Source organism: Schistocerca gregaria, chromosome 6 (genome assembly GCF_023897955.1).
Source record: "Schistocerca gregaria isolate iqSchGreg1 chromosome 6, iqSchGreg1.2, whole genome shotgun sequence".
Taxonomy (NCBI): Eukaryota; Metazoa; Arthropoda; class Insecta; order Orthoptera; family Acrididae; genus Schistocerca; species Schistocerca gregaria.
In genome coordinates, this window is record NC_064925.1 from 69,397,204 (window position 1) to 69,421,861 (window position 24,658).

Below are 24,658 nucleotides of genomic sequence, written 5' to 3' on the forward strand. Positions count from 1 at the left end.
AAAAATCTCCTATCTGTTGGTGCCATGTAAACTGATAGGAAGTTGTAAAGCCAGAGGTTAATTAGTATTTAAACTGAATTCGTTTCAGCTTGGCCTGCTGTGGTTTTATTTTACTTCTTGGCTGGCTGAAATCTCTTGTCTCCTTGGAATACTGAGCAAGACATAAATTTTATTTGCTAGATGTATTCCAACCTCAGTCTCCCTCTACATTATTTTGGCCTGTACAGCCCCCTCTAGTACCATTGAAGTCATTCCCTCATGTCGTAATGGATGTCCTATCACATGTTCCTTCACCCTGTCAGAGTTTTCCACATATTCCTTACCTCTCCGATTCTTCACAGAACCTCCTCATTTAAAAACTTATCTGTCTACCTAATTTTCAGCATTCGTCTGTAGCACCACATCTCAAACGCCTCGATTGCCTTCTGTTTCGATTTTCCAACAGTCCATGTTTGACCATCATACAATACTGTGCCCCAAACGTAATTCGCAGAAATTTCTTTCTCAAATTAGGGCCTATATTTGATAGTAGTAGACTTATCTTGGACAGGAATGCCCTTTTTCCAGTGCTGGTCTGCTTTCGATGTCCTCCTTGCTCCATCCATCATTTATTTTGCCTCCTAGGTGTCAGAATTCCTTAGCCTCAATTAATTCGCCACCATCAATCGTGATGTAAAGTTTCTCGCTGTTCTCATTTCTAGTACTTCGCACTACTTACGTGTTTCTTCGATTTTGTGTCAGTCCATATTCTGTAAACATTACGCTGTCCATTTCATTAAGCAGAACATGTAATTCTTCTTCACTTCCACTCAGGATAGGAATGCCATCAGGGAATCGTATCATTGGCATCCTCTCACCTCTAATTTTATTTCCTCTCTAGAAACTTCCTTTTACTTCCGTCACTGCTTCTTCGATGCACAGATTGAACAGTAAGGGTGAAAGATGACATCCACTTTTTCTCGGTCGTCCACTCTTATTATCCTCTCTTGACTCTTGTACATACTGTATATTACCTGTCTCTCCCTGTAGCATACCCATATTTCTCTAAGAAATTCGAACAATTTTTAAATTGTCGAACCAGTTTTCCAAGTCAACAAATCCTATGAACGTGTCTTGATTTTTCTTTTGTCTTGCTTCCACTATCAACCGTAACGTCAAAACTGCCTCTCTCGTCCCCTTACCGTTCCTAAAGCCAAGCTGATCGTCGACCAACACACCCTCAATTTTCTTTTCCATCCTTCTGTATATTATTCTTGTCAGTAACTTGGATGCGTGAGATGTGAAACTGATTTTGTGATAATTCTCGCAGTTGTCAGCTATTGCAGTTTAGGGACTTATGTGGATAGTATTTTTCCGAAAGTCAGATGATATGTCTCCAGACCCATACATTCTACATATCAACGTGAATAGCTTTTTGTTGACACTTTCCTAATGATTTTAGAAATTATGATGGAATGTTATCTATCCCTTCTCCCTCATTTGATCTTAAGTTCTCCAAAGATATCGTAAATTGTAATCTAGTACCGAATTACCCATCTCTTTCAAATCGATTCCCGTTTCTGCTTCTATAACATCAGACAAATCTCCCCCCTCACAGAGGCCTTGAGCGTACTCTTTCCACCTATCCGCTCTCTCCTCTACATTTAACAATAGGATTCCTGTTGCACTTTCCAGGTGAACACACTTGAATTTAATTTCACCGATGGCTCTTTTTTACTTTCCTATTAGCTAAGTGAGTCCTTCTGGCAATGATGTCTTTTTCTAGTTCCTCACATTTTTCATGCAACATTTTCGTCTTAGCTTCCCTGCACCTCCTATTTACTTCATTCCTCAGCGACTTTTACTTTTGTATTCCTGAACATCCCTGAACGTTTTTGTACTTCCATCTTTCCTCGATCGACTGAAGTATTTCTTCTGTTAGACATTGTTTCTTCACTTTTATCTTGTTTGTGCCAATTTTTTCCTTTCCAACTTCTCTGGTTGCCCTTTCTAGAGATGATCATTCTTCTTCAATTATACTGCATACTGAACTATTTCTAATCGCTGCATCTATAACCTTAGAGGACTTCAAGCGTATCTCGTTATTCCTTAGTACTTCCATTCCCCACTTCCTTGTGTCCTAATTCTTCCTGACTAATCTCTTCTACTTCAATCTACTCCTCGTCACTATTACTTTGTAATCTGAGTCTATATCTGCTCCTGGGTACGCCTTACCATCCAGTATCTGATTTCTGAACCTCTGTCTGACCATAATGTAACTGAAATTTTAGAGTACTGGGCTTTTTCCAAGTATACCTCTTCCTCTTGTGATTCTTGAACAGAGTATTAGGTATTATTACGTGAAATTTATTACAGAACTCAATTAGTCTTTCTCCTAACTCATTCCTTTGTCCCAAACGCACATTTTCCTGTAACCTTCTCTTCTGCTCTATCCGCTGCAACTGCATACCAGTTCTCCACTACTATTACATTTTCAGCTCCCTTTACGTACTGAACTACCCTTTCAATATCCTCATCTACTTTCTCTGCCCGCCCCTGGTAGCTGAGTGGTCAGCACGATGGAATGTCATATCATTGCGGGTTCGATTGCCAGCTGGGTCAGAGATATTCTTCGCTCACGGGCTACCTGTAGTGTTGTCCTTTCCATCATCATTTCATCCCCATCGACACGCAAGTCGACGAAGTTCTGTCAACTCGAAAGACTTGCAACAGTGAACGGTATATCCGGCGGCAGACGGTTGTGACCGAGCGGTTCTAGGCGCTTCAGTCCGGAACCTCGCTGCTGCTACGGTCGCAGGTTCGATTCCTGCTTCGGGCATGGATGTGTGTGATGTCCTTAGGTTAGTTAGGTTTAAGTAGTCCTAAGTCTATGGGACTGATGACGTCAGATGTTAAGTGCCATAGTGCTTAGAGCCATTTTTTTTTCTACCCGTCGGGAGGCCCTAGTGTCACGGCATTTACATTTTATATACTTTCTCCATTTCTTCATCTTCAAAAAAAGTATTTTTTCTGTCGATTCTGATAAGAACAACACTGTCACTGGTCTGTTTACATAACATACTCTTTGCCCTATCTTCCTATTGATAGTGAATTCTACTCCTGTTACACCATTTTCTGCTGCTGTTTATGTTACCCTATCTTCATCTGATCATAAATCCTTGCCTTCTTTCCATTTCAGTTCAGTGACCTCTACTATACCTAGACTGAGCCTTTGCATTTCCCTTTCCAGGTTTTCTAAATTCCCAACCGCGTTCAAGCTTCTAACATTCCACGCTCCAACTCGTAGAACGCGGTTCTTTCGTTGGTTATTCAAACTTTTTCTCAATGTCACCTCCTCTTTGGCAGTCCCCTCCCGAAGATCCCGATCGGGGACTATTGCAGAATATTTTGCCGTTGGAGAGATCATCATGACACTTTTTCAATTACAGGCCACGTGTCTTGCGGATATACGTTGCGTGTCATTAATGCAGCTGTTTGCATTGCGTTCTGCATCCTCATGCCGTTAATCGTTGCCGATTCTTCCACCTTTAGGGGCAGTTTCCTGCCCCATGGACAAGAGAGTGCCCTGAATCTCTGTCCGGTCCTCCGCCCTTTTTGACAAGGCCGTTGGCTGAATGAGGACGACTTCTTATGTCGGACGTCTTCGGCCGCCAATGATCCTTATTTGGTTAAAATTTGAGGTTTGTTCACATTTCGCACCGCTTATGTTTTGCATGTTGGTTTCCGGTTGCTATGTGTTTGCGATTCTCACTTTTTATATGTGGTTCACTATTGTTTCTTGAGTTTATTTATTGTCATTTTGTCTTTCGGAGATAGTGAGTGGAGGTGTGGACGCTAGAAAATGGAGTACTAAGAGGAGAAATCGGAGCATATCGGACATATTTCTCTGTTGGAGATCAATAGAGGGCTGACAGCAGCGGAGGGAGTCAGAAACATTTGTCGCGTGTGTGGGGATAATGGCACAGGACAGGGCATGGGAAGAAAATGGTGTTCACCTTTTAAGGAGAATTGTTTTGACATTAGCTATTCTCGACGTTCAGGAAGACCTTCAAGGTTTCATCAAGATCGTTTAAAACCAATAATCCACAATGATCCACGTTAGTGTACTCGACAACTGTCAAATGTGATGAAATGTGATCAGTCCACCATTGTGCGACAATTGCATTCTGTGGAGAAGGTAAAAAAAAGCGGGTGTATGAGTACCGCACGCTATAAGGCAAAATCACAAAAATAGGCGGGTGGTCATAGCGTTCTTGCACGTCATAAGTCGTCTCATGAACAATACCTACCATTCCTATTCTTTATGCTAACATAAAGGAAAGAAAATAATGATTGAGCCCAAAGAAAGCAGCATATTCCGGTACAAAGACCTGCGCGCATCCACGAAAAATAATCTTTTACATCTGGTGGAACAGCGACAGGGTGATGAACCGTGAAATGCTTCTCCGAGATGTAACGATCACTGCTGCTATTTAGTGTCAAGAAATGAGACGTCTTGCAGGAGCAGTTGAATAACAACGACCAGAAAGACTGAGTGAAGTTTGCTGTACCACAACAACGCCCGTCTGCATTCTGCTAAATTGACCAAAAAAAAAAGTCCCGATCAGACTGCACTGTGAACATACCTCGACGAGTTCTTCGCCTCAAAACTACATCATTTTTACAGGCACTGAATCTAAAAATTACGACAGCGTTGGCAGTCATGTGTACGTATTGTCTTTATTAAACTCATAGAAAATTCAACGAACTTATCCACCAATCTGATACGTTGATTGCACTTTCTGTCAATCATCAGGTAGTGCCGAACAGTTCTTTGTATGTATTTCGTATACGTAGCAATCGAAAAAATTTTGGAAGGCTTGTATGGAATTCATAGGCTGGTGTCTCCATCTGGGGAAGTTCGGCCGCCGAGGTGCAATTCTTTTCAGTTGGTGTCACATTTGGCGACCTGCGTGGTGATGGCTACGAAGCTGATGGCGAGGAGACAACACCCAGTCTCCCAGCGGAGAAAATAACCGACTGGAGCGGTAATCGAACCCAGATTAAACGCGTAGTTGTCAGTCGCGCTGACCACTCAGCTAAGGTAGCGGACAGGTAGGAGTTATTCCGTGGCTATCAGAAAACTAATTACTGGTAAGTAATTTGCTAATTTCTGTACCGAACCACACTCGTTAAAAAGGAAGTGAGCCAGGGAGATAGGATGCATTTTTATTACGAACTTTCTTGATTTTAGAATCTCGCAATGCGTACTTCCGAACCTCTGACATTCTTGTTATTAATTTCATAGGGTGTAATGAAGTATGCTGTAGTGTAGGGCCATTATGATTTTTCACACTAGGTCTGTAACAGCACAGGCACCGCCCTTCCAGCAGTGGGTACACCGGTTCCCGTCAGATAACCGACGATAAGCGCTGTTGTGTGTGGGTGGCACTTGGATGGGTGCCCATCTGGGCCGCCATACACTGTTGCCATTTTTTTGGGGTGCACTCAGCCTCGTGATGGCCATGGAGCAGCTACTCGACCAAACAGTAGCGGCTCTGGTCACAGAAAACCATCATAACGACCGGGACAGTGGTGTGCTGACCACACTCCCCTCCTATCTGCATTCTCAGCTGAGCATGACACGGCGGTCGGACGGTCCCGGTGGGCCATTTGTGGCCTGATGACGGAGTGCTGCTATAATAGTATAGTGTCGAATGACGTAGCAACTACATATATTCAAATTTATTTAGCGAAATATCTTTTTTCTGGCTTAGGAGCCTCGATCCAGTAGAGTGGATGGGTGGTCAAGCAGACTCCCTTGCCCACACGCACTTACCAGCAGAATATCACTGTACACATCTGTACACTATGTGTTCAGGACAGTTATTTATTTTTGCGGTCCCATTCTACTTTCACTTGAAATAGCAACTGAGCTTCAGCCCAGCCTGGTTTAAGAAGGAGTCCAACTGAGTCCTGTGGAGTGGAGGTGCCACTTGATAGTGTCATAGGTTTCTTGTATAGATCGTTGCAGCAGTTGTCTAGGGGTAGCGACTTTGATTAGTAAACAAAAAAAAAGTGCTCAGTCCCGGGTTCGATCTCGAGACTACTTAACGTGTTCAGTACGAGAAGCCGCGCCAGCACGCTACTCCAATCCCTGGCCAGAGCGTTCCGTCCTGCCCCCCCCCCCTACCCCCTTCTTAATCACAGACAGGGTGCCTGGGCGCTGGCCGTCACTGAGGGGCATTGTTACCTGCTTGCGTAGTAGGTCCTTATGTTTGATTTTCAAAACGTAGGTTTTTAATAGAAGCTAGCATAAATTGATAACAGTATAATCAGCTTGCATACTTTCATGACGGGAACGAAATGAGTTATTTACATACTAACATTGAGGATAGCATTGTTGATCTTCAGAAACCCATGATAAGATAATACGCAGCGCAGAATACGTTTGAAAATATTGAAATGACGCCTGAAGTGGCCAGGAGCCTCGGAAAAGCGATGGGGAGAGAGTAGTTTTTTCTGCTTAGTCCTTGAAGATACAGCGAGATCACCTGGGCTGAGTACGGCATTATAAGCGGTCCAGCGCGCCGCTCAGAGCGAAATGACCGTTGGGGCTGATGCAATAGTGGAGTGAAGTAGCGACAGAGAGGGCGTCTGGACGACAAGGATAGAGGAGCGACGATCCTGGCTTGAATCTGAAAACGCCGCTCTTCCAATGGCCGATCCCAAAACTAGCAGAACTTCCACGACAGAGCTAAATAACGTGAATGTGAAGGAGGGAGATACTGATTTTTATAACTGTCACTGGACGGTTAATTTAAGCTCCATCCTATAGGTTAGATTGTGGGGCCTTGTCTTGCTCTTGGGGCAGAAGCCAGGGGGAGTAAGGGTTGCGTCCTCTCCTAGTGAGATGGGAGCTCTGCCTCTGTGTGTCCCCAGGCGGCACACATTAGAGGCACAGCTGACTCTGGATGTTAGTGAATGTGCCGACATGTGTCAGTCAGAGAGCTGTGTATGGAGGGATTAATTTAATAAGCTTCACCATCAGTTGACGAATTCGAAGTACTCGTCTATACTGGCTCGCTAACACTGAATCACTGCCTCTATCTAGCCAATGGGCCAGCAGTAGATCTCATTCGCGTACAGTATCATACAAGAGTAGTTCACGTTAGGCGGTTTACTGGAGAAGCTTTAGTCCAAGTGTGTAGGAAGGTTTCAGCACTGGTGAGAGCAGCCACAGACCTTGGTGGACCCGCAACTAGACGGCATGAGGCAGCCGTCCTCATATACAGTTGCAACATAGGATGATATCGCTGCCCCGCAAAGTAGGGACCTAAGTCTAGTAAATGCGTTGCGTTCCATTCTCCTTTAGCTGTATTCGAAACTGTCAGGTTTAGAGTGGATTTGGGTAGCTTAGTCACCAAAACCAATGCCATCCACATTGTCAAAAGGTACTCAGATTCCAGTGCCCAACATTTCATAAGGGAGAACGTTTTTATGAAATCAGTTTACTAGTCCAAACTCATTAGGTAAGGATAGGGACATTAAGTGTGATAGATTATACTTTTCAGAAAAGGGGCAATAATAAGCAAAATTTTATATACACATACATATGTACATATATGTAAATCATTCTTATTTTTCCATCCCCCTCCCAGATTCTTCATCGAAAATATGGAGTCCAATAGAATATACTGAAATGTACAAATTTCTCACTTAAAAATCTGCCATGAAGCAGTTTTTAAGTGAAAGTTTTTTAGAATTTAAAATTAGAATTTTGATTAACAAAGAAAAGTACTTTGTGTTTCAAAACTTATAATATAATTGAGCCACAATCAAATGTATATAAACATATATACTACATTTTGAAAACTAACACACAAAATATAAAAGTGAATTTTATCCATAGCGGATGCTGTTCCTTCATAAGTTGCAGAAAAATTTCCGCTCCCAGTTAGAATAAAAGATTATTTATTCGTCATACGGTCGGTTTCGGGCTTGTGCCCATCCTCGGGTGTTTATATATTCATGTACATGTTTATCTTGCTGGAGAAATATGTTTGAATACAAAGGCAATTATTTGCTGGTGAATGAGCAAAACAATTGGAACAATTGTAAGTGACAAGGCAGAATTTGTCGAAACTATATTCGCACTTACATATAGGTTAAGTATCCTTATTTTAATGACGCTGTGGTGACAGTTTTTTCACTGAGTTGCACATTTGTTGCTATTTTCACGTCCATGTTTCAGTTTTTTAAAGTGTAGCCGCACAACTGTGTCTTGAACTTGTGATATACACTGTGTTTATATTCAAACATGTAGGGTATGATCAATGAACGTAGACATATGGTTGCAAAGATGTTGCTCATAGAGAAATGTGTAGGTTATGGTCAATAAACGTAGGCATAGGAAGTGCAAAGATGTTGCACTCATAGAAACTAAAAAAGCTATTAGCTATTGCAAATTTTTTGATCCACATTAATAAATTTTTGGTCCACATTTTTGCCAGAGAACTTAGATCAAGGATGTAGAACAATGTTATACATATCAAACTACTGGGAGCAAATTACAGAAATGTTTTGAGCCACACTGTTGACAGAGCACTTAGACCACAGAAGTAAAATTATGTTATACACAAGAAATTTTGAAAGCTGTTACAAATTACGAAAATGACAGTTAAAGCTTGTGTTTACTGTATGTCTTTTAGAGATTACGATAATGACAGTTGAAATGTTGTATGATTACAACGTCAGATTTCCATAGCATATTACTGTGTTATTGGATATCAGAGGATAACGAGTTTTTGTTTCTGAGTATTTCTTGAAATTTGCGGAGATAAGATTATTTTGCAAGTTCCACTTGTTCAATGAGAATGAGGTGTGAGTAGGAATTGTGGATGTTAGGTTCTAGCCCATCGAGCAGATTCATTTTCTTTCATTTGTTGACAATGTGTAGTATTTGTAGGTTTTCTGTAATGGCTGTGACTGAGTGACCATTGTTTTTTAGATTCATTGCAAAGGTGGATTTGTCAAAATTATTTGGCCCAAAGGCGTCCATATGCTCACGGCATCTTGTACTGAATTTCCTTCCTGTTTGACTATGTAGAACTGTGGGTAATTGTCACGTAAAGTTTACAAGTACTCGATTTCTGGTGGCATCGGGTATTTGTCTTGTTGTTGTGGATTATGTGCTGTTGTAGCTTGTTGATAGTACTGATAGAACTTTGAATACCAGTTTCCCGAAAGAGGTTGGCAATTAGATGTGAAATTTATCCTAGAAAGGATATGTAAGGAAATGTGTTTTCTCCTTGTTGTGAATCTGATTTAAGAGGGGTACATTGTTTCTTTTTTTGGGGGGTTTTGAAGTGAACAATCTGATCATAGATGGCATTGATTATTTGTCTTGTCGTTGTGGATTATGTGCTGTTGCAGCTTGTTGTTAGTACTGATAGAAATTTGAATACCTGCTTCCCGAAACAGGTTGGCAATTAGATGTGAAATTTTTCCTAGAAAGGATATGTAACGAAATGTGTTTTTTGATTCTTGTGAATCTGGTTTAAGAGGAGTACATTGTTTCTATTTGATTTTTTTTGGTTTTGAAGTGAACAATCTGATCATAGATGGCTGTGGTTATTTGTCCTGTTGTTGTGGATTATGTGCTGTTGTAGCTTGTTGTTAGTACTGATAGAAACTTGAATACCAGTTTCTCGAAGGAGGCTGGCAATTAGATGTGAAATTTTTCATGTAAAGGGTATGCAGACAGATGTGTTTTTTGATTCTTGTGAATCTGATTTATGAGGGGTACATTGCTTCTTTTTGATTCTTCATATTGTGGATAAAAATTTCGCAGTTTGTAATAGCTTTCCAAGTTTGTATGTGTGTAATATTTCTGCATTTCGTATGTCTAAGTACTTTGAGCATAACGTACATGTTTGGATGTAAACACAGTTTATATCACAACACAGTTGTGAAATATGCAGCTAAATTAAAAGCAATTGGAACATGGATCCGAAAATAGCAACAAATCTGCAACTCAGTGGAAAAATTGTCACCACAGCGTAATTATAATAATGATGCTTCATCTATATCTAACTAAAAATACATTTTCGACAAATGCTGCCCTGTCACTTACAATTGTTCCACTTGTTTCTGCTTATTCACCAGCAAGTAATTTTCTTTGTATTCACACATAGCTCTTCAGCAACATAAACATGTACATGCATATACAAACGCCTGAGGATGTGCAAAAGCCCGAAACCGGTCTTGTGACGAATAAATAATCTTTTATTGTAACTGGTAGTGGAAATTTTTGTACACAAAATGTATAAAGTGTCACATCTTCATCAGAATACTGGAAGCAGGTTATTATACATAACGCTGGCATATCTGTGCAGATGGGGCGATAATAGGAAGTTTCCTACCTTTTCTTATTTTCTTGACAAACTCAGCACCTCTTTCTAACTTTTCTATTTTTCCCTTCAGCCTTCTCAAGTACTGTGGGTAAATGACCAGACAGTCATTTGAACCAGTTCTTTCAAGTCGACTCGTTTTGGCATCTGTGTAACAGGGGAATTAGTGATTTTGTTACTGAATTACGAAAGTGGTAAAGCTTTTTTGATCTACATTTTTATAGATTGTATACCCATTATGTAGGCGTAATTGAAGAAAATGTATTCCGTTTTTTTTCGTGCGTTTACAACTCTTTCTTTGAATCGGGTGACATCAATTGATCGGAATGGTCGACAGCGTCTATTGATTCGTTCTACTTCGGAACCATCTCAAGCTACTGAAGTGCAACAGCTATACGAGTCGTCGTATCAATCACTTTCCCAGGAAACACTGAAATGATCGTCAGCACTTCTGTTTTGTCTGTCCATTTGGATACACAAACTCTCTCTTCATTAAAAAGATATTCTAGTTTGTCCTTTATTGGTTTGGAAATAGCTACTTCCAATCGGTTACCTCTACATTTTTCCCGAGGATTCGTGTAACACACGTGCCCCTCTGAAGAAGTTCTTAGACGATGTTGACATTATTACAGAAATTATCCACAAATAATGACTATATTCTCCCCAATTTTATATCCATTAATTTAAGGACAACTGAACTAGCGGGTCCTCTTCCATTAACCTCTTGATCATAGGCACCTGTTTGTACAATAACCCTGAGGACCATCCAAAACGACTCATTTCACATACGAAGTTTGATTCTGTAACGGTGAGTCTTGTTGTTTATACACTGTCGGAACATTACTTTTCCACAGAAGCATAGATTTACATGTGGTCAAGTTTTGTGTCGGTAGTATAAGTCTTTCCATTGCCCTGCGAAAATTGTCTAACATACGTTCACAGCTTGCACGATCGCAAAAAACCGATCCCTGCGGATAACTCGACGAAAGCACGGAAGTCCAAAGAGTGTAGAGTCACTATTTCAATAATCACTCATTCTTCTCAGTAGAATGGTTCCCATGTGATGAAGTAAACGAGGAATCATCCTGAGTTCCTCTACCTCCAGAGACTTCTATTTTTATTCCACTGCTTTAGAACGTGTGATCATTGTGCTTAAATATTGGGCATCTATTTGCATCACAATATGGTCGAGGAGTTTGTCGGTTAGTAAGAGGTTTAGGAAGTGTAATGCGGTACTTACAGGACTCATATCAACAGTTTTTCCATATTTATTTACGTGTTTATTGATATTAATGGTGTCAGGGGCTCGCCTGGTCGATTATTTAGGGGTCAGTCTGGGGCGGCTGAAGGGACACTTACGTGAGGTGTCAAGTCAGGTACATCGGATTCGTCATCTTCATTGGAATCGTCGTCCCCTTCAGGGAGTAAAACAATTTTACTTATCCAGGAACTCCTCGTCATCAACGTCATTGATGTTTTCCTGTAGGTTCCCTTCGTTGTCATCTGCCAGGATCCTCAGAAGTTAGACCATCACAGTTCGTTTCTCACTTTGCACTCTTCTTTGCTTGGAAATAAAATAAAGTAAATGATCATACATGACAGACCAAGCAGTAATGTTTTGGATAAATAATTTCACTAAAGTCTGAAAGTCAGTTAAAAAGTGAAGAAGTCGAATGAAATGTTCGTTTTCCAGTCGTATTTACGAAACAAGTTAATGTTATTCCAATATAATGCCTACAAGAAAAGAAACTCCTAGGAATAGAGCACACATAGGAGAAGAACACATAGGAAGTGATTTTGTGACAACTCCATTATTATCTGTTTGACCCTCACAGTACTCGGTTCGCTCTGATCATAAACCTTAAGTCAGAATAAAAAAAATAATTAAGAGCAATCTTAGGAAACCGTACGTTCACAAATCTTGTTGCTGGGAGAAGGGTCGAAGTCGCAGAGGATCATCGGACGTCTGCGGCATGGGTGCAGATATCGAAGCCATGAGATTTGAGGAAGCTGATGGAATGTGTTCAGAGTCTTTTAGTTCCTCTAGTGAGATCCATTCCGACTGGAAAATAAGTTTACTCAGTAGGATGGAAAAATATTTATGGAAAATATTACTGCCAAATGGCAAATCAAACCGAATAAGATGTATGTTTAGACAAGGAGTTCCAATAACGTATTATAATAAGTGATCGTACCTTGATTAGATGGCAATAAGGAAGGAGTTATTTGAGGATTGAACATAAAATTCGAATCAAAATACATACAAAATGTGCACCGCATACCTTGAGATTAAAGATTTACTGCTGGCGACCTGCAGTGAATACTGCAAAGCGAAGACGTGCTCGGGGTTCTCCAATCCATTGAGAATCCCTGACAAACCACATGGATTTTAGCAAGAGACTTGCTTGGAGTGAGAGATACTTTGAACTACCACTAGCGATCCGGCAACCACTCAGTCATGGCGAAGGAGTAGGGGAAGCGCGACGGTCGGACTCCGTCGGTGCCTGGGGATAAAAGGAACGTGCCCGCGCTCCTCGTGTTGAATGGGTAACATTTTGACTAGAAATTGTCAGTAATGGCGGGCGAGGACTTCTAATATAAGAAGTCACCCTCAGGGACGATTGTATAAACATCACTGAGTGATGATCTAATTTGAAATTAGATCAGAAATTGATTTATGTTCGGGAGTACTGTATAACGCTATACTTGGATATACCGTAGCACATTCAAATTGGATCGTAGGTATCAAGCAACATGCTTGGCAACACGCCTAAAATCGCCTATGGACGCGATTATCGGGCTCCAACGGCAGATATTTGTCGTTCACCATACAGAGTTCTTCCAGCAACACTCTTCTGACTTAAAACACTTTCGCCGGCCATGAAACTCCCCAGACGTGAACATTATTGATCATATCTTGGATGCCTTGCAACGTGCTGTTCAAAAGAGATCTCCAGCCTCTCGTACTCTTACGGATTCATGGACAGCCCTGCATGATTCATCGTGTCAATTCCCTGAACCCTACTTCAGACATTAGTCGAGTCCTCGTCACGTTGTCTTGCGGCACTTCTGCGTAGTCGCGGGAGCCCTACACGATGTTACACAGGGGTATCCGTGTCTATGGCTCTTCAGTGTAAGCAAATTCCACGTGCGTTGATAAAGAGAACAAAGCAAGTATGTTGAAATACACTAACCAAATAAATCTCTATCATTAATTTCGGTCTCTCAGAGCATGTTCGAACCCACGGCAATTTTTCTATTTGTTATTACTTTCTCTACTTTATTGGTCGTAAAGACAATTATAACTACATTACCGTGTTATATCACACCATTGAAACCACACCTTACTCTCCGTTTTCCGAGCGTTCTGGGCCACCGTTGCGTAAAATTCCGTGAGTAATAGCCTTCAGCGATGTGAATCACATCGTTACCTTTCGTTTAATTGACAAATACCTGAGCATTCAGATGTTCGACAGAGAAAGACGATGAACTCCGCACGTTCCGTGAAAGGGAGCTCCTGGAGTTAAAAAACAAGTCCTTAAACCTGAGATTTCTTTTGGAGCAAAGTACTCTATGGCTCAGACTGTCTCATTAAACGAACTAAAAGCCGGCCGGTGTGGCCATGTGGTTCTAGGTGCGTCAGTCTGGAACCGCGTGATCGCTACGGTCGCTGGTTCGAATCCTGCCTAGGGCATGGATGTGTGTTATGTCCTTAGGTTAGTTAGGTTTAAGTAGTTCTGATTTTCAGGGGACTGATGATCTCCGAAGTTAAGTCCCATAATGCTCAGAGCCATTTGAACCATTTTTGAAACGAACTAAAAGAGAGCAAACACTGACTGCAGTGTGAATGTTGCTGTTAACCTTAATACTTTTCGCCACAAGAACTTTTCAATTAGTGGCTGGAGATCTGTTTAAAGCAGACTTAGCAACAGCTTGCAGAGCTGTCCCTAAGCTATCGTCCGTAAGAGAGAATTAGTCTTCAGCAGCTTCTCTCTGTGCATTTACCTTCTTGGCCACAGTGATTTTTTTTTTCGTAATCAGTTATATCGTTATTTTGGCCCAACAGAATTTCAAGCAACAAATCTTTCTCCTATTGAGAAAAGTTTGACGATCACTCATGTTTCTGTTTACTTGCTCCCACAGTTATAGCACGACACGGGCCCTCCGTGTGCCACAAAGTGTGATCTCAAGATTATGACAGCGATTGTAACAGAGATAAAACTTGTCCATCCGCTGAAGTACGGGACGTCCACCATGCACAACACCGCAATAAGACCGATACCTCACCATCAGCGCCCGCAGACGGACGTAGAGCACTGCAGGTAGCCTTGCTCGGAACCTCGCTGCACGCACTGGAACACTTGTCTCCAGACACACAGTCTACAGACGACTAACAGACATGGTTTATTCACCCGGAGACCCACAAGTTGCTTCCACTGACCCCTGGTCACAGGAGAGCCCTTAAAGTCTGGTGTCAAAAACACAGTACATGATCATTGGAACAGTGGTCCAGGTTATGTTCACAGACGAGTCCAGGTATCGTCTGAACAGTGATTCTCGCCGGATTTTCATGTGGCATGAACCAGGAACCAGATACTAAGCGCTTAATGTCCTTGAAAGGGACCTGTATGGAGTTTGTGATTTGATGGTGTGCGGTGCTTTTATGATTGGTGCACGTAAACCCCTGCATGTCTGTGACACAGAACTGTAACAGGTCAGGTGTATCGCGACGTCATTTTACACCAGTATTTCCGCCTTTTCAAGGTGCAGTAGGTCCCACCTTTCTCCTGATGGATGATAATGCACGGCCCCACCGAGCTGCCATCGTGGAGGAGTACCTAGAAACAGAAGGTATCAGGTTAATGGAGTGGCGTGCCTGTTCTTCAGACCTAAACCTCATTGAACACGTCTGGGATAGTCTTGGTCTACGTATCGCTGCACGTCTTCAGACCACTAGGACGCTTCAGGAGCTCTGACAGGCGCAGGTGCAAGAATGGGAGGATATACCCCAGCAGGTGCTTGACCACCTGATCCAGGGTATGCCAACCAGTTGTGCGGCCTGCGTAAGTGCGCATGGTGATCATATCCCATACTTATGTCTTGGTACATGTGCAGGCAACAGTGGCGTTTTGTAGCACATGTGTTTCGGGATGGTTTTCTCAACTTAAAAGGACTGCGAGGAAGCGGTTGGGTGATGGACTTTGACAAAGGAGATTTCGAGGGTAACGACTGATGTGTTGTTCAGACACGAGGAATGATGTCGAGGAGAGATACGAAAGGCTCTTCGACTTGATAAGACGTTAGAGGTGACAGGGCGTAAGACTGAGCCTAAGCAAATACCGAGGCTAGCTGTGCATAAAATGGTAGAAATGATAAATAATCAAACGACACAATAATAACATACGAAATCGTTCTTCAAGGAGCTTTCTTTTTCCTGTCAAAAGCAAAGAACGTTTGACATTTTTGTAGAGAGTGGAAAGGTGCAGAGGCTTGTTTGTACATTGCTGCTGTGTGTCCAGCAAAGTAGACATTTTAATTTATCGCTACTCATAGAGTCTTCGGTGTGGTTGAGAAATTCATATTTGTGCTACTTAATGTGAAATGGGTTTCGGGGTCCCGAAATTTCGGGTTAATGAGACCATAATGGCCAAACAGATTCGTTATGGTTTTGGCTGAATCGAATTTCCACAATATATTTTGTGTCCATGTGGACAGCGCACACAGATCTGCATTCATACTGTCGGTACCTGTCTTCAAGTTTGTTGTTTTTGCACTTAGATACAACTGGAGAACGCCAGCATACACTTTGTATATACAGCAGGACTGTGTAATGGAATACACTCATGAACATAAATTAAGGATAATTGTAGAATCTGGTGCCACACAACGTGGCACTACACAAAACTGGCGCTGGCAGCATAGTCACATATGGAACACACACGACCCAACTCTGCAAGTCAACGGTATTGGTGATAAGTTGAGAAAACCGTCCCGAAACACATGTGCTACTAAACGACACTGTTGCCTTTGGATGTACCGTGACATGAGTATGGGATATGGTCACCATGCACACGCAGACAGGCCGCACAACGGGTTGGCGTACTCTGGATCAGGTGGCCGAGCAGCTGCTGGGGTATAGCCTCCCATTCTCGCAAAAGTGCCTGTCGGAGCTCCTGAAGTGTCGCAGGTGATAGAAGAAGGAAGACTTGCAGCGATACGTCGACCGAGAGAGTCCCAGACATGCTCGATGGGGTTTAGGTCTGGAGAACAGGCTGGCCACTCCATGCACCTGATATCTTCTGTTTCAAGGTACTCCTCCACGATGGCACCTCCGTGGGGCCGTGCGTTATCATCCATCCGGAGGAAGGTGAGACCCACTGCACCTTGAAAAGGCGGATATATTGGTCCAAAATGACGTCGCGATACACCTGACTTGTTACAGTTCCTCTGTCAAAGACATGCAGGGGTGTACCTGCACCAATCATAATCCAACCCCACACCATCAAACCATGACCTCCATACAGGTCCCTTTCAAGAACATTAAGGGGCTGGTATCTGGTTCCTGGTTCACGCCAGACGAAAACCCAGCGAAACTATACCCGGACCCTTCCGTGAACATAACCAGGGACCACTCTTCCAATGACCGTGTACCGTGTTCTTGACCAGGGGTGAATAAAGCACGTTTGTTAAGTCGTCTGTAGACTGTGTGCCTGGAGACAACTGTTCAAGCGGCTGCGGTAAGGTTCTCAGCAAGGCCACCTGGAGTACGCCGTGGCCGTCTGCGAGCACTGATGGTGAGATATCGGTCTTCTTGTGGTGTTGTACACTGGGGACGTCATGTACTGTAGGGCATGGACACGTTTACTGTCTGCTGTAATCGTTGTCATAATCTTGTGGTCACACTTTGTGGCACACGGAGGGCCCGTGCTGCGACGTGCTGTGTTTGACCAGCCTCCAGTCGCCCTAGTATTCTACCCCTCATAACGTCAACAATCTGTGTTCTTTCAGCCATTTTCAACACACAGTCACGGTTAGCACGTCTGAAAACGTCTGCCCACTTACTCGCTGCACCTTACTCTGACATGCACTAACACACCTTTGTTTATGTGGACTGCTGCCAGCGCCACCGTGCGACGATCGCAGGTCAGATGCTCCGCATAGTCAGACCCCGGGGTGATTTAAACCCGCAAACCGCCCACCAGAACTTGTTTCACCACGTATCAGAATTATCCTTAATTTATGAGCATGAGTGTAGTACAGGTCATAGCACTGAACCCTGGGTGACACGTGACACTAGCTGCATCCATGGCGACTTTGATGCGTCGCTCATGACGTCAAGTATGAGTAAGACCATTAGACTGCTCTTACAAAAAGATTTAAGCTGCTAAGTTTGGCAAGTAAAATATCAAACTTGACAGCATCAAAAACTTTGTTAAAGTCGAACAAGCACATCTCAGTCCATAACTAGCTTTATTAAAGTAGGTGTTGTGCTGTGACGTTTATGGGCACCTGATAAGTAATTATCTAGTACATTTGTTTCCATTTATGTAGTGGCTCCTCTGGTCCTTTTATACATAGTGCAAGGATTTGGACAGTACGAGAAGAAGGGAGGCAGTCAGTGGGTGCTGTGTCAGCTTTCTTCTTGGAAATGGCTTGGTATGTCCTGTTTCCAGGTCTCAGTGAAACATTGGTGGTCAAGAAGTGTTTGACGTCACTGAGGACAGAATCGATATATCATTAGGACTGTGGTGGCAACGTAATCAAAAGATTCTGATCGGATAAGTTTGGCTGATTTTTTGAGTCAGTTGGCATTAATATAATTAAGAGAGAGTTTTAGTGGTAACCACCATTTATCCCCATGATGTTTGCACTTCACTTGTTGTTATCAGTGAAACGAAAAACAGGTTTAGTTCCTCGACTGGCATAATGGTATCAGCTGTATCTTTTACTTTGACTATACCACCACCACCCAGCCTTTCTGTGGGGCAGCAAGTCTGTATCGTCTCTAAATGTATAGCCAACCGTAGTTAACCGTGTCTTCATGGACCCTTTTCCGCTAATATTCGTATTTAATATGATTTTAAGCAGTAGAACATCATTTGCATTCCCGATGAGCAGCGTCTCTCTGCTTCGTGAGTTGTTTTAGCTCATCCATTAGCTAAGGAGAGGGTTTCCTACATATTTTTTACGGTATGTAGAGAAGTGTATTTGTCGACCGGTCGAATAAGTCTCTAATTAATCCGCGATATTTGTCGTTTACGATCGGAGGTGGGACGCAACTCAGATCACTGTTTCTTTTGTCTCAGCTGCACGTTTAGATAAATATATGGATTTAAAGTCCTTACTAGTTATCTGATCCATTGTCCAGCATTCTTCTGTAGCATCTATTGTCTCCTAGCATGAATGGTTTATCTCCCAGCTTTCACTTCCGTATAAGGCCACACTCCACACAAACTGTTCCAGAAAATACTTCCTAACACTTAACATTATACTCGCGCACACACTCACACACATATTCGCATACGCCCAGATATACATATTTAGATAAACACACATACAAAGAGAGAGAAAGCAAATAAGAATGAAATTTGGGTAATGGCATTATTTACAGAAGCAAATTACACACGACAACGAAAATGGTAGTTCAGTTAATGTTACGATGTAACAGCAACTCTAACTGAAAAAGTACGAAATTCAACCCGTATTCCATAGGTAGAAAAACAGCATAATTCTCAACCAGTTAATCAAATGTTAAACTGCTAGTTCCTTTCTTTTTACTATAAAACATTAACAAGGACATATATACAAGAATAGTGTTAAATCCGATAAGCAGTGTTAATGTGGATCCGAAAAATATTGTAATACTCCAGGACAGACACTGAGGATTCCTAAAGAAAGGGGAGAAACGCGTCTGGGGGTATAAACAAAAATTCATATGCCGCATTAAAAAGGTGTTTACTCCTTAACTGATTTATAATCTTCACAAATATATTCCTGGAATGATGATGAGAATTATGTTGTATATTCACTCTGCTTTGGCATTCGTTAGTTGCTTTGTCAGAGTCAAATACCAGAAATGAATGAGTGGAAACAAAACAAAACAGAATTATAGATGAAAGACTGTCCAAAAGAATCCATATTGGCAACCCGAAAGGAATGAGAGACGTGAGTCGACGAAGGAAAAGATAGACATATACCTTGTTAAGACTGACAGGCATATGCCTAAACGCTCCGTAAACGAGTGGGCTGACGAATGAGACAAAATAAAAAATTGTTATACAGTTTTGAACATGGCTGTTACTCAGCAACCGTATACTAGTTTCAACATGGCGTTCAACAGCCATTCGCTTGCACATAAACGGTAGGTACACTGACCTAGGTTTCGTCACCTACTAGGGGTATCTGCATCAGAATGAAATGTTACTAAATCCTGTAAATTAATAAATAAAAAATCAGGTATAATGAAAAAGATATTAATCAAAATAACAATTTTCGTGACGCACGAGGTCACTTACATAAAATAGCATTGCTAAAAGGGAATAGCCTGAAATTGGAGCAGCTATGCTGAAATCAAAAGTAAAATATAGCGTTCTAGCTTTTGCCACGAATGCCCAGCTGTGAACAACATCATACTATACGGCCCAGTGGCTTACGTTGCTGCCACGAAAACAATATGAGTTGGGCCGCCATCACGCGCGGACAGTAACATGTGCACATTTGTAACATTATAACAGAAATAATTGAAAAAGGCAGTTAATTTTAAAAACTAAATATAAAGAGAGATTAATGCCTTTTTGAAAATACACGTTAGTCAAGCATACTGACTATAATAAAGCTATCTGTTAGTCTGAATAGAAATTTCAATCATGTAAAGGACGGAATGACAGGATTTTTTTTACAAACGACTGTAAAATCCAGAAAATATTTGCATTAAGGTAATGTCAGCAGTATATATCTATGAAATTATAAGAGAATAATGTTTCGAAACAAGAAGCACGGAAAATATAGTAAAGAGTAGAAAACTCACAATTCCGCCAGCAGTGGACTGAAACCATTGAAAGGACTTTTGTTACGTAGTTGTAACGGTTCACTGAGGATGAGGCCATGGTTCTTAGAAATATGCTTGAAAATCTCCAGTTTTCCGAGTACATCAAGCGCGTGACCTCCCCTTTCTCATGTAAAACAGAAATTTCTTCAGCGCGTTTCGGTTTGTATGTGGAAATCAGCAGCTGATCAGCAAAAGTGGAATTGTGTACATTAGTGTCTCTTTTTTCCACCGAATGTTCCTTGTACCTGACACTAAAAGACCTTCCACTTTGTCCCATATAATAAACGGGACACGTACCACAAATGATTTTATACACTCCTGAATTGTGTATCGGAGCAACTGTGGACTTTAGTTTGTGAATGATACCTTTATGCAAGTTGTTGTTCGTGGAAAACGCCACTTTCACCATATTTTTTTAATCAGAAGACGTCGAATTTTATACGAAATACGGCCTAAGAATGAAATGGAGAAAACATTTTTGTACTATTTACGGTGAGGAATAGCACTGCTGCCTGAAGTAGTCACCTAAGCAGCAGTTTTAACTTTGAACATCGTGTCATCTGACGTGGAATCACTGCCGTTATTAACCGCCATAGTTTTTGCTATATTCATATCTTCACTAAGCGTGTCAGGTGACAAAGCTACAGAGACTGCACGATGAATGGCAGAATGGGAAAATGCTTTGTTATGAGAATGAGAATGCAGTGCACTAGAGGGCACAATTTGATCACCACTAGTGGGTTTTCGAAAAAATGCCTATAGAAAGTCTGTTGTTATCAATAGCAATACCGAGGTCCCCTCCCCCCATGAACCATGGACCTTGCCGTTGGTGGGGAGGCTTGCGTGCCTCAGCGATACAAATGGCCGTAACGTAGGTGCAACCACAACGGAGGGGTATCTGTTGAGAGGCCAGACAAACGTGTGGTTCCTGAAGAGGGGCAGCAGTCTTTTCAGTAGTTGCAGGGGCAACAGTCTGGATGATTGACTGATCTGGCCTTGTAACAATAACCAAAACGGCCTTGCTGTGCTGGTACTGCGAACGGCTGAAAGCAAGGGGAAACTACATTCGTAATTTTTCCCGAGGACATGCAGCTTTACTGTATGATTAAATGATGATGGCGTCCTCTTGGGTAAAATATTCCGGAGGTAAAATAGTCCCCCATTCGAATCTCCGGGCGGGGACTCCTCAGGAGGACGTCGTTGTCAGGAGAAAGAAAACTGGCGTTCTACGGATCGGAGCGTGGAATGTCAGATCCCATAATCGGGCAGGTAGGTTAGAAAGTTTAAAAAGGGAAATGAATAGGTTAAAGTTAGATATAGTGGGAATTAGTGAAGTTCGGTGGCAGGAGGTACAAGACTTTTGGTCAGGTGAATACAGGGTTATAAATACAAAATCAAATAGGGGTAATGCAGGAGTAGGTTTAATAATGAATAAAAAAATAGGAGTGCGAGTAAGCTACTACAAACAGAATAGTGAACGCATTATTGTGGCCAAGATAGACACAAAGCCCACACCTACTACAGTAGTACAAGTTTATATGCCAACTAGCTCTGCAGATGATGAAGAAATTGATGAAATGTATGATGAGATAAAAGAAATTATTCAGGTAGTGAAGGGAGACGAAAATTTAATAGTCATGGGTGACTGGAATTCGATAGTAGGAAAAGGGAGAGAAGGAAACATAGTAGGTGAATATGGATTGGGGCTAAGAAATGAAAGAGGAAGCCGCCTGGTAGAATTTCGCACAGAGCATAACTTAATCATAGCTAACACTTGGTTCAAGAATCATAAAAGAAGGTTGTATACATGGAAGAATCCTGGAGATACTAAAAGGTATCAGACAGATTATACAATGGTAAGACAGAGATTTAGGAATCAGGTTTTAAATTGTAAGACTTTTCCAGGGGCAGATGTGGACTCTGACCACAATCTATTGGTTATGAACTATAGATTAAAACTGAAGAAACTACAAAAAGGTGCTAATTTAAGGAGATGGGGCCTGGATAAACTGAAAGAACCAGAGGTTGTAAAGAGTTTCAGGGAGAGCATAAGGGAGCAATTGACAGGAGTGGAGGAAAGAAATACAGCAGAAGAAGAATGGGTAGCTCTGAGTGATGAAGTAGTGAAGGCAGCAGAAGATAAAGTAGGTAAAGAGACGAGGCCTAATAGAAATCCGTGGATAACAAAAGAAATATTGAATTTAATTGATGAAAGGAGAAAATATAAAAATGCAGAAAATGAAGCAGGCAAAAAGGAATACAAACTTCTCAAAAATGAGATCGACAGGAAGTGCAAAATGGCTAAGCAGGGATGGCTAGAGGACAAATGTAAGGATGTAGAGGCTTATCTCACTAGGGGTATGATAGATACTGCCTACAGGAAAATTAAAGAGACCTTTGGAGAAAAGAGAGCCACTTGTATGAATATCAAGAGCTCAGATGGAAACCCAGTTCTAAGCAAAGAAGAGAAGGCGGAAAAGTAGAAGGAGTATATAGAAGGTTTATACAAGGGCGAGGTACTGGAAATGGAAGAGGATGAAGATGAAGATGAAATGGGAGATACAATACTGCGGGAAGAGTTTGACAGAGCACTGAAAGACCTGAGTCGAAACAAGGCCCCGGGAGTAGACAACATTCCATTAGAACTACTGACGGCCTTGGGAGAGCCAGTCATGACAAAACTCTACCATATGGTGAGCAAGATGTATGAGACAGGCGAAATACCCTCAGACTTCAAGAAGAATATAATAATTCCAATCCCAAAGAGAGCAGGTGTTGACAGAATTGAAAATTACCGAACTATCAGTTTAATAAGTCACAGCTGCAAAATACTAAGACGAATTCTTTACAGACGAATGGAAAAACTGGTAGAAGCGGACCTTGCGGAAGATCAGTTTGGATTCCGCAGAAATGTTGGAACACGTGAGGTAATACAAACCTTACGACTTATCTTAGAAGAAAGATTAAGAAAAGGCAAACCTACGTTTCTAGCATTTGTAGACTTAGAGAAAGCTTTTGACAATGTAGACTGGAATACTCTCTTTCAAATTCTGAAGGTGGCAGGGGTAAAATACAGGGAGCGTAAGGCTATTTACAATTTGTACAGAAACCAGATGGCAGTTATAAGAGTCGAGGGACATGAAAGGGAAGCAGTGGTTGGGAAGGGAGTGAGACAGGGTTGTAGCCTCTCCCCGATGTTATTCAATCTGTATATTTAGCAAGCAGTAAGGGAAACAAATGAAAAATTTGTAGTTGGTATTAAAATTCACGGAGAAGAAATAAAAACTTTGAGGTTCGCCGATGACATTGTAATTCTGTCAGAGACAACAAAGGACTTGGAAGAGCAGTTGAACGGAATGGACAGTGCCTTAAAAGGAGGATATAAGATGAACATCAACAAAAGCAAAACGAGGATAATGGAATGTAGTCAAATTAAATCGGGTGATGCTGAGGGAACTAGATTAGGAAATGAGACACTTAAACTAGAAAAGGAGTTTTGCTATTTAGGGAGTAAAATAACTGATGATGGTCGAAGTAGAGAGGAAATAAAATGTAGACTGGCAATGGCAAGGAAAGCGTTTCTGAAGAAGAGAAATTTGTTAACATCGAGTATAGATTTAATGGTCAGGAAGTCGTTTCCGAAAGTATTTTTATGGAGTGTAGAAATGTATGGAAGTGAAACATGGACAATAACTAGTTTGGACAAGAAGAGAATAGAAGCTTTCGAAATGTGGTGGTACAGAAGAATGCTGAAGATTAGATGGGTAGATCTCATAACTAATGAGGAGGTATTGAATAGAATTGGGGAGAAGAGTAGTTTGTGGCACAACTTGACAAAAAGAAGGGACTGGTTGGTAGGACATATTTTTTGAGGCATCAAGGGATCACAAATGTAGCATTGGAGTGCAGCGTGGAGGGTATAAATCGTAGAGGGAGACCAAGAGATGAATTCACTAAGCAGATTCAGAAGAATGTAGGTTGCAGCAAGTACTGGGAGATGAAGAAGCTTGCACAGGATAGAGCTGCATCAAACCAGTCTCAGGACTGAAGACCACAACAACAACAAATACCGAGGTCCCGGGAATTAAGCTAACGTTCGTTATTTCCTAAGTAACATGTGAAGCTAATTTTTTCATCAAGGCTATTAAAAACTTCAAACAAATACTGAATGCCATCCCGGGAATCACTGTATATGATCAAAATGTCACCTACGTACCCA